This window comes from Podarcis liolepis (assembly GCF_965112155.1).
Source record: "Podarcis liolepis genome assembly, chromosome: 3".
Classification (NCBI taxonomy): Eukaryota; Metazoa; Chordata; class Lepidosauria; order Squamata; family Lacertidae; genus Podarcis; species Podarcis liolepis.
In genome coordinates, this window is record NC_139557.1 from 23,223,730 (window position 1) to 23,235,943 (window position 12,214).

General features: G+C 41.6%; 1 protein-coding gene and 1 long non-coding RNA gene across 4 annotated transcripts in view; one reads left to right on the forward strand and one right to left on the reverse strand.

Annotated features, from left to right (window-relative positions):
• Nucleotides 1-12,214, forward strand: part of KLHL29 (kelch like family member 29) — a 424,682-nt gene that overhangs the window by 46,869 nt on the left and 365,599 nt on the right. For both annotated transcript variants that reach the window (XM_083495560.1, XM_083495561.1), the window contains exon 2: nucleotides 8,840-8,940. The gene's annotated coding sequence lies outside the window, so the exon portion shown is untranslated. The remainder of the gene's footprint in view (nucleotides 1-8,839; nucleotides 8,941-12,214) is intronic.
• Nucleotides 5,042-11,404, reverse strand: LOC310703489. Of its 2 annotated transcripts, none has more exons than XR_014524185.1 (3): nucleotides 11,256-11,404; nucleotides 7,776-7,840; nucleotides 5,042-5,133 (listed from the first exon to the last, which is right to left on the reverse strand). It is a non-coding gene; the product is annotated as an uncharacterized lncRNA (long non-coding RNA). The 2 variants fall into 2 exon arrangements; XR_014524186.1 differs by lacking the exon at nucleotides 11,256-11,404 and adding an exon at nucleotides 10,085-10,427.

Here is a 12,214-nt window from a genome sequence, read left to right on the forward strand (position 1 = left end):
GCTCCACTTTGGGTGGATCACATTTTTTAAAAAATTTATTATTTATACCCCGCCCATCTGGCTGGGCCTCCCCAGCCACTCTGGGCGGCTTCCATAAAAACCAAAAATACAGTAAAATATCACACGTTAAAAACTTCCCTGAACAGGGCTGCCTTAAGATGTCTTCTGAATGTCAGGTAGTTGTTTATCGCTTTGACATCTGCTGGAAGGGCGTTCCACAGGGCGGGCGCCACTACCGAGAAGGCCCTCTGCCTGGTTCCCTGTAGCTTTGCTTCTCGCAGTGAGGGAACCGCCAGAAGGCCCTCGGCGCTGGACCTCAGCGTCCGGGCAGAATGATGGGGGTGGAGACGCTCCTTCAGGTATACTGGACCGAGGCCGTTTAGGGCTTTAAAGGTCAGCACCAACACTTTGAATTGTGTTGCCGTCTTATGAACTGGCTCCTAGAGCTGCCCCCTCATGGGCTTGGGCTGGGTTATCATTCGAACGTAAATCTTGCTATACGTCAGGCTACAGGTGGAGGTTGATACGACCAAATGCTTCTCCATACAAAAAATAAAGCTTCCTGTGTGAAAAGAACTTATTTGTATGTAAAAAAAATATAATCAGTTATGTTTCCCTGAATCTGTGACCTGAAGTAGTACAGCCCAGACACAGATTTGCCACCTCAAAGCGATGCAGAAATAGCAGGGAAGAATTTGGAAATTATTTTATAATTTCCGTATGCCAAACCTCAGGAATTTATTACTGTTTCTTTGTTTTTCCTAGCCAGTTGGCAACTGTATTCGTTCATTCACACTGTGCAAAGATTTGGGGCGGGGGGTTCCTACTTCGCATATAAAACAAAAAAGTGTAAGACTGCAAGCTCCTGTTTAATAAACATACATCGTGCTTTTTAAAGGGGGCGTTTCTGGGTTTGCATCTGTGATTCCCCCATTGCTAATGTTTAAACATCTTGCTATTGAAGCTGTTCAGTCTCTCTGTCTCTCTCTCTTAAATCTGACCCCCCCCCAAACCCCCCCCCCCACAATAAGATTTTAGGACTCTTGGAAATATATAGCTTGCAGTAATGTCAGAAAGTGTTGGCAGCAATCTTGAAAGCTCTGTGTGCCTGAAAACAACCAAACTTCTGAGTGTCTAATTTTCCATCCAAATATGTCACACAGACTGGTGTTTTTAAGCTTTACATCTATCACAACATCAATTTTCACCCAGTGTTTGTTGGAAAGTTTTGAAGGAAAAATAAAAGCTGCTAATTTACCCCCTGTAATTTCACGGCAGTCATCAAAGGAATGCATCTGACCACGTGCCCTTTGGACACCTGCCTTCTCTGGCTGGTTTAAAGCTAGTTGGAACAGGCCGACCAAGTTGGTACAGGTGTATGTAAACGAATTATTGCACGATGGGGGGGGGTGCCCATTGCTCTTAAGAAGCAGGGGTGGTGTTTGCTCTTCAAAAAGCCTCACCTAGACCAAGTGCTGTGTAATAGCTACCAGGCAGTTGCCAGCATCACTTTTGACAGTGGGGAAGGCAGCGGATAAGGTGGTTGCTGAACAACTGCAGAGTATTCCCAGTTGACCCTGATTAGCTGGGTCCACTTCATCTGGGTTGAGGGCTGGTTTGGGGACTGAATTAGCCTTGATCCCCCTGAGATTTATCAGGAGAGAGATGGGGGAGTGTGACCCTGTTACTCATGCTAGGTGTCTCAGTAGCTTTTGCTACTATTGACCATGATACTTTCCTGAGCTGACTATTCCGCATGGGTATTGAGGACTCTTGACTGTATTACCAAGGTTCCAGTCCTACCTGTGTCATCATGTCCAGGGAGTAGCATGTGGGGGATGCTCATTGGCCACCTGGCTATGGGATTCTACGGGGCACTATTCTGTCTCCAGTGTTATCTAACATCTATATGAAGGTGTTGGGCGTGGTCATTATGATTCTTGGAGCACAGTGTCATCTGTATGCTGGTGACGCATATTTCTATATCGCCGTAACATCTGAATCAGGAATGGCTGTGTATGCCCTGGACTAGCGCCTTAGTGCAATGGTGGACTGGATGAGACCCAGTAGTTTAAATCCTAAGAAGATGGAAGCTCTGTGGGTAGGTGGTTCCCATGTCTGAATGATAGGCCAACTGTCTTTTCTGGACAGGGGTGCACTCTTTCTAAAGGAGCATGTATGTAGCTTGGAGGTGTTCTTGGATGCATCTTGGTTGTTAGAAACACAAGAGTGACCTCTGTGGCTAGGAATGCCTTTTTTGCAGCTTCGCCTGGTGCACCAGATATAGCCATGTTTGGAATGGGACAGCCTGACCACTGTAGTCCCGCGTATTCGTAACCTCAAGACTGAATTACTGCAATGCACTCAGTTTGAGCTTCCCTTGGGCTGATTTGGAAGGCCCAGCAAGTGCAGAACTACTCATGGCAGCAGACAGTCGACAGCTGACAGCATTTGACACCTCTGCGAAAATATCTGTTTCCCCTATGTTACTGGTTGAGGTTCAAGGTTCTTGTGTTAATATACAAAGCCCAGAAGACTTGGGTCCAGGATACCTGAGCCCTTACATCCAAGCTTGATCACTGAGGTCCTTTGTAGCAGCACTGTTAGTTGTATTCAGTGTTACAGAAGCCCAGCTGATTTCAAGTCGAGTATTTAATATTGCCAGTCCCACAATGTGGAATATTCTTCCAGCAGAGATTTAGCAGGTATCCTCACTCCTAACTTTCAGGAGTCTTTTGAAGACCTCATTATGCCAACAGACCTACTTAACAAAGTAAAGCCATTTGCTTAAAATTTTCTGAAGATGAGCCACTCACTTATTTTGTGTGATTTTTCTGCTTTTTTATGATACCTTATGTTTTATTGTGGGACGCGGGTGGCGCTGTGGGTAAAACCTCAGCGCCTAGGGCTTGCCGATCGCATGGTCGGCGGTTCGAATCCCCGCGTCGGGGTGAGCTCCTGTCGTTCGGTCCCAGCTCCTGCCCATCTAGCAGTTCGAAAGCACCCCTAAGTGCAAGTAGATAAATAGGTACCGCTTTCTAGCGGGAAGGTAAACGGCGTTTCCGTGTGCTGCGCTGGTGCTGGCTCGCCAGCTGCAGCTTCGTCACGCTGGCCACGTGACCCGGAAGTGTCTCCAGACAGCGCTGGGCCCCGGCCTCTTAAGTGAGATGGGCGCACAACCCTAGAGTCGGACACGACTGGCCCATACGGGCAGGGGTACCTTTACCTTTACCTTATGTTTTATTGTACCTATGCATATTGTTGTATGCTGCCTTGATTTTTTTTGCGACTAATTTTTTTTTTTTTTAGAAAATAGCATAGATAGTGTGTTATACACACACCTCTAAGATAGGGAAAAAGTAAATCATTGCCATCTACAAATGTGCAGTGGTATTTTATGTAGTATAAGTAATACATCAATCGCTAAAATACACCAAAGTAGGAAGAGAAGATTTTCACACTGCTTTGTGCAGCACTGAAATACCCAGAGAAGAGTTCGTTTTATCCTTCAGCAATAATACTCATCTAGCTTGAGCCTGTCTCTACTTGGGCAGAGAAGAGAAAACGAAAGGCAAATGATATTGCAGTGTGATCTTGTTGTTGTTGTTGTTGTTTAGTCGTTTAGTCGTGTCCGACTCTTCGTGACCCCATGGACCAGAGCACGCCAGGCACTTCTGTCCTCAGTGTGATCTTACTTTATTTTAAATTTCAAACTTGTTAATAAATGCCAAGTTGGCATATACAGAGTTTTTATACATAGATTCTATTAGCAAATTTAGCTCTACAATTTGCAAACTTTTTGCCTAAAATTTAATAAAAAAGATAAGGAACAGAAAACGCCAAGAAGGGGGGGGGGACTATTTAAGCTTCCCCTTCTGCTCATATTATCTTGCTTAATGGAGAGTTATCTCACATAAATATTAGGATTTATAGTAAAACAAAATAGAGGTTAAATAATTAGATAGGCTTGGTTTTCTTAAGTTTATATTATATGAGTATTGGTAAGATGCACATTTAGCAAATAGCACATTCTTTCATACTTAATAAACCTCCTGTTTTTGTTTTTTTAAACTGACCCTGCCAACAGTTGCTGTTTTATTACACAAGATTATATTTATATAGGATATTTTTCTTTTATTTTTTCCTTACATTTTAGGTGTGGTATATGTGCCACTCCTTCTCATTTCTCTTAAAAGGTAGAATAATCCAGCTATAAATGAGTGTTTGATAGCCAACTTTAGTCTCCTAGCCTTTGTGAAATTTGCTATGTGAACTACACAGAAACACCTTATGTGCCCTTGGGGAATATATAATCCATTTTATATAAAAGAATTGGGGTTGGGTCCAAAGAGAACTGTGCATGGAAAGAAAAGAGCTGCTAGCAAAAGAATTTGTGTGCCGCTGTAATTATGAACTGTTGCAGTTACCATGCTTCTCTACTTGTACAAAATTTTGATTTTCTTACTCAAATAATCTCTGCCTTGAATGTCCCTGTGTTGAGCTTAATACATGGGCAGCTAGCTCTTTTGCTTATCCAATTTAGGAGTCCTTTCGGCCTGTTGCGAACCCTAGAAAAGGATTTCTATAACAATAACAATTTATTATTTATACCCCGCCCATCTGGATGGGTTTCCCCAGCCACTCTAATTACACAGCAATGTGAATGAGTTAAACTGATTTCATAGATGCTGGAAGTGGGGGTGGTACTGTGGTGGCCCGCAAGACGAATGCCTCGCAAGACGGAAAACCCGCTAGACGAAAGGGTTTTCCGTTTTTGTCCTGCTTCGCAAGACGATTTTCCCTATGGGCTTGCTTTGCAAGATAAAAATGTCTTGCAAGTGTTCCGATTTTCCCCCGCTCCCCCCCCTTTTCTAAGCCGCTAAGCCACTAATAGCCTTTTAGCTGCTAATCCGCTAAGCCTTTAATAGCCGCTAATAGCGCTAATCTGCTAAGCCGCTAATAGGGCTGCTTCGCAAGACGAAGAAACCGCTAGACGAAGAGACTCGCGGAATGGATTAATTTCGTCTTGCGAGGCACCACTGTATATATGATATATATGGTGGTATATATGATCTTGCTGTTGTCCTTCCTTTTCAGTCCCGGTGTTCAGTGTAATGCAGGGAAAGTGCAACCCTGTAGAAGAACAGAAAATCATGCACCTGCCACGTTGTTAATAACTTTTGTCTCTTAATGTTAAGCTTCTAAGGCTATAAAAATATATAATATACAGTCATACCTTATTTTGACCGGGATCCGTTCTGGAGACCCAGCTGCTAGCAGAAATGGACGCAGGGCAAAGTGCTGCGTCTGCGCATGCATGCAGAGTGGTTTGCGCTTTGCGTGTGCGCGAGCGGAAAACCCAGAAGTAACCCGTCCTGGTACTTCTGGATTTGCCGTGGACGTTTGCTGGAATGGACGCTAGACAAGGCAGATGTTCACGGAGGTATTACTGTGTGTGTGTGTGTGTGTGTGTGTGTGTGTGTGTGTGTATCTATCTTTGCTAATTAAAACATAAATCCTGGTACATCAACAACAACTTAATTCTTATCAAACCAAAGTGTTCCTGTCTGGCCATAAGTGGAATAATAATATATTGTAAGCCAACTTGAGCATGGTTTTGACTTTGGAAAGGCCGTGTATAAATAAAACGATCAATTGATGATCGATTAAGGTTTACTTTTGTCTGCATATTTTTTGCATAGGAACATTTTCTTTTAAGACGGCTTGTTTTTATAAGTGCTGATATTGATTCTACCACCCCTAGTGTTCTCTAGGTATTTATCGGGGGGGGGGTGTTATTTGTTTGTTTGCTGTTTGTTTTTATAAAATATCTACACTTCTTGATTGTAAACAACAACGACAAAAACACCTGCAGTGGTTTACAAAAAGATTTTTAAAAATCAAGAAAAACTCACAACCATACTTTAGAAGTTAAAACACTGAAACTGATTAAAATTACCTCAACTTTCTTAGCATTTGGGTAGGTTTGTTTAAATGAGAGTGTTTTTACAAGGTTTCAAAAATAGTATAGTTGGAGGCACCTTCTTGATTTCAATAAGCAGGGAGTTCCAGAGTGAAGATGCTGTCACACTAAACAATCTAGTTCTTACAAATGCTGAATGGTTACTATGTGGTATAATTTTGTTATTGGAGCTAGGCTTTCAGGAATAATTTGATGGAGAAAAAATGTTTATTATTGGATGAATGACAATTAAACAGCAAAAAAGTCCATTAAGCGCCCAATGTTGGAGGGGTTGCAATATACCGCAGGGACTTTCCTACATCTTTGGTGGCACTGTGACAAGCTGTACTGCTTTTAGTCAGCAGTCTTCGAAGAAATAGGAGCAATTTGTAATATTATGATAAACCCAACTGCTTTGTTAGCCTTGCTAGGAATAATAGCTAAATCAATACAATAGCTAAATCTCATTGGGAGATGTTGATATTTTTGCTGGTAACTGCCTGCTTAGAAAGAACTAAATGTTTGCCCTCTGCACCAGGGCTGTCAATAGATTCCTGGTATGCTCAGGTGTGGTCTACAGCTTTGGCTGATTGACCTGCCAGGTCAGGACAGCCAGAGGCAAGGTGAGTCCTTTATCCTTTACAACACCCAACATCCACTCCTCTACCATATGAAAAGCAACAGTTGATCAAGACAACCTCCTCACACTCATGGAAACATCTAGAGAGACCTATTGGATTAGTTTTTAATAGGCATTATAAATCAGAGACATCACCTTGCCAACAAAGGTCCGTATAGTTAAAGCCATGGTTTTCCCAGTAGTGATGTATGGAAGTGAGAGCTGGACCATAAAGAAGGCTGATCGCCGAAGAATTGATGCTTTTGAATTATGGCGCTGGAGGAGACTCTTGAGAGTCCCATGGACTGCAAGAAGATCAAACGTATCCATTCTGAAGGAAACCAGCCCTGAGTGCTCACTGTAAGGACAGATCCTGAAGCTGAGGCTCCAATACTTTGGCCACCTCATGAGAAGAGAAGACTCCCTGGAAAAGACGCTGATGCTGGGAAAGATGGAGGGCACAAGGAGAAGGGGAAGACAGAGGATGAGATGGTTGGACAGTGTTCTCAAAGCTACAAACATGAGTCTGACCAAACTGCGGGAGGCAGTGGAAGACAGGAGTGCCTGGCGTGCTCTGGTCCATGGGGTCACGAAGAGTCGGACACGACTAAACAACAAAGTAGTGATTCTGACTTTAAGCTATTGTACCTTTCCCCCCGAGAAATGACAAACTAGCTGATTGTGTTGGTGTTTATTGTATTTTGAATTGCCTTTGTTACATGTGATTAATGGAAAACAACACAAAGTAGAGAGAACGAGCCATGGTTTGTTCATCTGTGAGACAAGCAATGGTTTGATCAACAATTATGGCTTAGCATTACATGGGAATCAGTCCACTGCTTCATTCCTCCCAGTGCTGGCTTTCTTCACATCATGCATGATTTTAGAAACCGCTCTCATTTCTCCTACTTTCTTACCTTTTCTCTAAACTTAAGAAGCCACAAATGCAGTGCCAAGCCAAACAGATGCTGATTTTTGCTGCTTAGCTTAACCACCGTTAATGGCTTGGTATTGCACCTGAGCGCTGCACTGTAGGTGTCAAAACATAGTCTCCTAGCATGTGTCACGGTGAAAAGCGTGGCTTGTTCACTTGTACATATGGATTTTGCTTTTCTTTTCCTACACAGGTCGGAGAAGCGTAACTGTGAGATGACTCTCAGTTTCAGCTACTAAACTATCTAGTATCTCATTTACCTTTGCAGGACTCCTTTCTCCCGTCTCTTTAAAATCTTTGTTACACGAGGCTGAAATGTGATGTACTGAAAATACAAAATCAATATGTGGTGTTATATTCACTTTAAAAGAAAAAAAATTATATTGATTCTGAGGTAATGGCAGCAGTTCATTTTGTAGGAATGCATGCCACCTCCTGTCTTTAGGATTATTTCCACATTTATTACATCTGAGCTAGAGCACATGGATATAAAACTGTCTTGATGTTCTTTTATAACTGGGTACCAAAATTGTCCGTACTCAAAAATAAAAATAAAAATGGTCAGTATGCAACTCAGGTTTACTGACAGTATACCCAGTGAAATTAATCAATTTCAGTAGGTTTACTCTGTATAAAAAATTAGGTGAATATCACCCATTGAACTGTGACTTTAGCATGTTTCCTTAAGGGCAAAAGTTTATTATTATAGTTTCCTCCTTTATTATGCATAGATTCCTTCTCATGCTGTTCTTGAACACTATGTCATATGTTCAATACCACCTTGGGTTTCAGGTAGTATTTTAAGGGTGTTTTTACACCTTTTGAAGGAAACAGCTTGCTATCCTGCTCAAAATCTGCCAGTGGAATCAAAACAGTAAAGACTAAACCTCGCTTTTTGTGGACTATATCATTCCAGGCTGCAGGTGGTAGGGTTGTTTGAATTCTCCCTGCCGCTGTACTAAAATGGTATGATCCAGCAAAAGATTTACTGCTCCATTCTGGCTAAATGCGTGAATGATTTCACCCATCCAGCCCAAAGTTTTGGTAAAAATACTAGCCCAAAGTTTTGGTAAAAATACTGTTGTTAGCGATATTATAGCATGGCGCATTGTTGTCAGATTTAGTTCTGTGTAAGTAATGGAGGCAACGAAACAAACTATTTGGCTCTCTGTGTACATATTTTTGTTTCTCTTGTGGGGGGAATCATTGTCCTTCAAATTAAGCGTTGTATATGAAACTTCTGCTAGCATGAATTTATTTGTTTATATATTTCAGTTGAATTTCATTTTCAGAAATTTACATTTTCTTCTTTTTCCCTTCCTAGGTGGTTTGGTTTCTTAGACCCCTTGCTTTAAGGAGTTGGAATCTTGTGGTTACTTCTGATTGCAAGAGATTGATTTAAATACAGATTCTGGGAACTGTAAGGTAAGCTCCCCCCCCCCCCTTTTAAAGCAGAGTGTATTCTGTTTTGTCACAAATGTGCCTTTTAAATGGTGCCAACTTCTGAATTTATGGCTGCTTGTCACGTTACCTAGTTCACCATGCCTGCTAAAGACTGATGCACACGAAGTGAAGCAAGTGATAAGGATCAGCCAGACGCAGCAATGGAGAATAAGAAGGTGAAGTTTATTGCCAGGCAATAAGGACCCAGTTGGAATCTCTTCCAAAGAACTGGGACCCCGATTGACAGAAATACAGGGGTCTTTATACCTGAGCAAATCACAGCAAATCATAGATCATAAGACAATCATGAAGGACTCATAACTTGGTCAGCAAAATATCAGCCAATCAGCAAGCAGTTGTCACGCTCCTAGCTACTGGTATAGCACTGGTCCAGCACAGGGTTCAAGTTCCGCTTTCCAATGCTCCCAGTGACGCTCAGTCTAACCTTTCCCCTAGTTATGACAGGACAGGGAGCTTGGACATTCTGTGGTTTTGCTCTTCCTGTTCTGAGGATTTATTTAGCCTGTTCCTGATGGGGAATTTGTACCAGAATCTCTGATTCATGTCTTGTCCGGGGTTCACAGATGTTTCTAGGGGAAAGGTCGGTTCCTACTTGCTGTTCCAAGCAGTTTGCATTTTTAGCTAAGGCACAGCTTCCCTTTTGATTCAAGTGGATTTATAAAATACTGTAATCCTTGATTCGTGTAAGCATATGTGAATATATATTGAATATATTGATTATTGATAACTGGTTATATGGATAGTATAGGGGTAGCCCTTCCTTCCTTGCCTCAGAAGCTGTATCTGGGGTGACTTGCAACGATATACAAAGATGCACACTCTCTTGCTGTAGCTAATCTGCTCGCTAAACTGCTGCACCAATTGGTTTGTTGCAAGGCAACAATGCCTGCCTTACTACTTTTATATCAGAGCAGTTTTTTCCATTAGTGTAACCATTTTTGGAGTGGCTCTAAAAGCGCTACTCGTTCTGCTGTTAGTGGTGTGGGATTACAATATTGGTATTTAATCTGCTTCTGTAATTGTTTGGGGGAAAATATCACACCTTTTCTGAGATGTTGTTTTGGTAACCTCTCTTCTGCTCATTGCTTTGCAAACCTAAACATACCAAGTTTGGGGGCTCCCAGTATTGATGTCAACCCTTCTTCAACCATGCTTTCAAAGCAGGCTAGTATTCTTGCAAGAGTTCTGCAGCCTGGGGAGACATATCATCAGCTTGTTTCAGTTGTAAATCCGCAATCCCCCAATCTTGCGAAATTCACTGAAGTGTATTCCAGTACTTGGTACAAGTACTGCTTTACTGACATACGAGGGGAAGCAAATCCCCTCCTGTCCATGCCTTCGTTAATGGTCATAGTTTGTGCCATGTATGAGCCCAGGTTATTTCTTTCTGCCCATTGCTGTAAATTGACCTTGCTTTGAAATGGTAGGAAATGCTTGCTTTTGACCACTTTTGTTCCTGGGGGGGAAAACCCTTATATTCCTTGTAATAATAATAATAAAAGAAACTTATTTGGCAGGATGCAAATAGTGCTTTTAAAAAATCTAAGCAGCTTGCATAAAAAGATACAATATTCTTTTTTAAAAAACAAAATTCTGAAAACAAAGAGACTTAAAATTAACCAGATACAGATAAAAACCAACTGCCAGTGCTTGTACATTTTCTTCTTTTTCCACAATCTTGGTGTGGGCTTCTGAAACATATTCACGCTGCAAAGCATTTATAAATTGCAGTCCAGAAACAGTATAGTTATTCCAATAATATAAAGTAAAGGATAGCTATCTTCTTTTCTTTCCCCTTCCTGAAGTAGACGTTAGTTTCCGATGCACTGCTAGAAATCTGAATTCTATAGTCAGGGTAGGAACAAACAAGTACTGGAACTTAAAGCTGTGATGCAATTGTGTATTACCTTGGGGAAGTTATGTGAGATAGCTAGTAAGCTATCAGTGAAACAGCAATTGCCCATGTAGTATTAAGAGGCTTGCGTACTGAACAATTGAATCAGTGAGGTTATTAAAAGCATATTTCAGGAAAGTTCTCAACAGTGCGTCTCTTTCCTTGTAGCTTAGTAAGCAAAAAAACACTTGGAAGAAAAAGGTGTTACAGGAAGGCTTCTAACTTCTGCAAAGTGTCTGTTTTAATGTTCTCTCTCTTAAGTGGTGCAAAAAGAACATTTATTTGGTTGGGATTCCCGTTCTCTCTGTCCGGCTTTTCTTTTCTTAAAAAAGAATGGCGTATAATATTGTGCAACAAAATGAGATGCTTTTATCAAAATTACCTTGTGGGAATCTAAATTGCTGCTTGAAAATCAAAGGTGAGATACAGTAAGGTTAGGATGCCTTGATTCTGTGCACTCGAGCGTTAGGACTAGAACCAGATCTTGGGAACAGATATTAGAAACATGCCTTTATTTGCAAATGTAACATGCTTTCACAAAAGCCAGAAAGAATAATGAGTGGAAAATAAGCTCTCAAGGGTTCTCCCCCCCCCCCCACGTTTGGTATGATTTTAGGGTGTGTGTGTTTTTTAAAATCCTTCCTTACTTTAAAAGCTTTTATGCTAATAAAAGTTCCTTTGTTTTTGAGGAAAATAACTTTAAAAAGCTACCTTTCCCATATGTCTTCCAGTCCATCTGTGCTGCTAGCATAACAACCTCATTTCTCACCTTCTTTTACAGGCATTTTGCCAAATTCTTTCCAAGTTTTATCTAGCACATGCACTAACCCTTTTTTTAAAAAAAGAGCAGTCTCCCTAAAAGAGTGAACTCTATTTAACCATCAGTGCAATCCAGAAAATGACTGGTGTACTAAATCCCCGTTGAACACCATGAGATTTAAAGAGCTTAACTGTACATTGAAGCCTGTGCTTTCGAACTGCTAGGTTGGCAGGAGCAGGGACTGAGCAACGGGAGCTCACCCCTTTGCGGGGATTCAAACCGCGACCTTCTGATCAGCAAGCCCTAGGCTCTGTGGTTTAACCCACAGCGCCACCCGCGTCCCACTGTAAGCCATATATTCAGTGCGTATACCTGCTTGTTTGACTGATGCAGTATGCCTTCTACCTCTTATGATTCCCCAAAAAATGGAGGTGTCATGTGAACCAAGTCTTAAATGGAGTGCCTGAGTCATCTGTTACGTTTTTATGAGGGAAGCTTTGGCTCAGTCTGCTGTGACTCGGAGACTATCCTTGGCTGGATCAATGTTGTGTGAACTAGCCCATAGATTATTTCATTTCCTT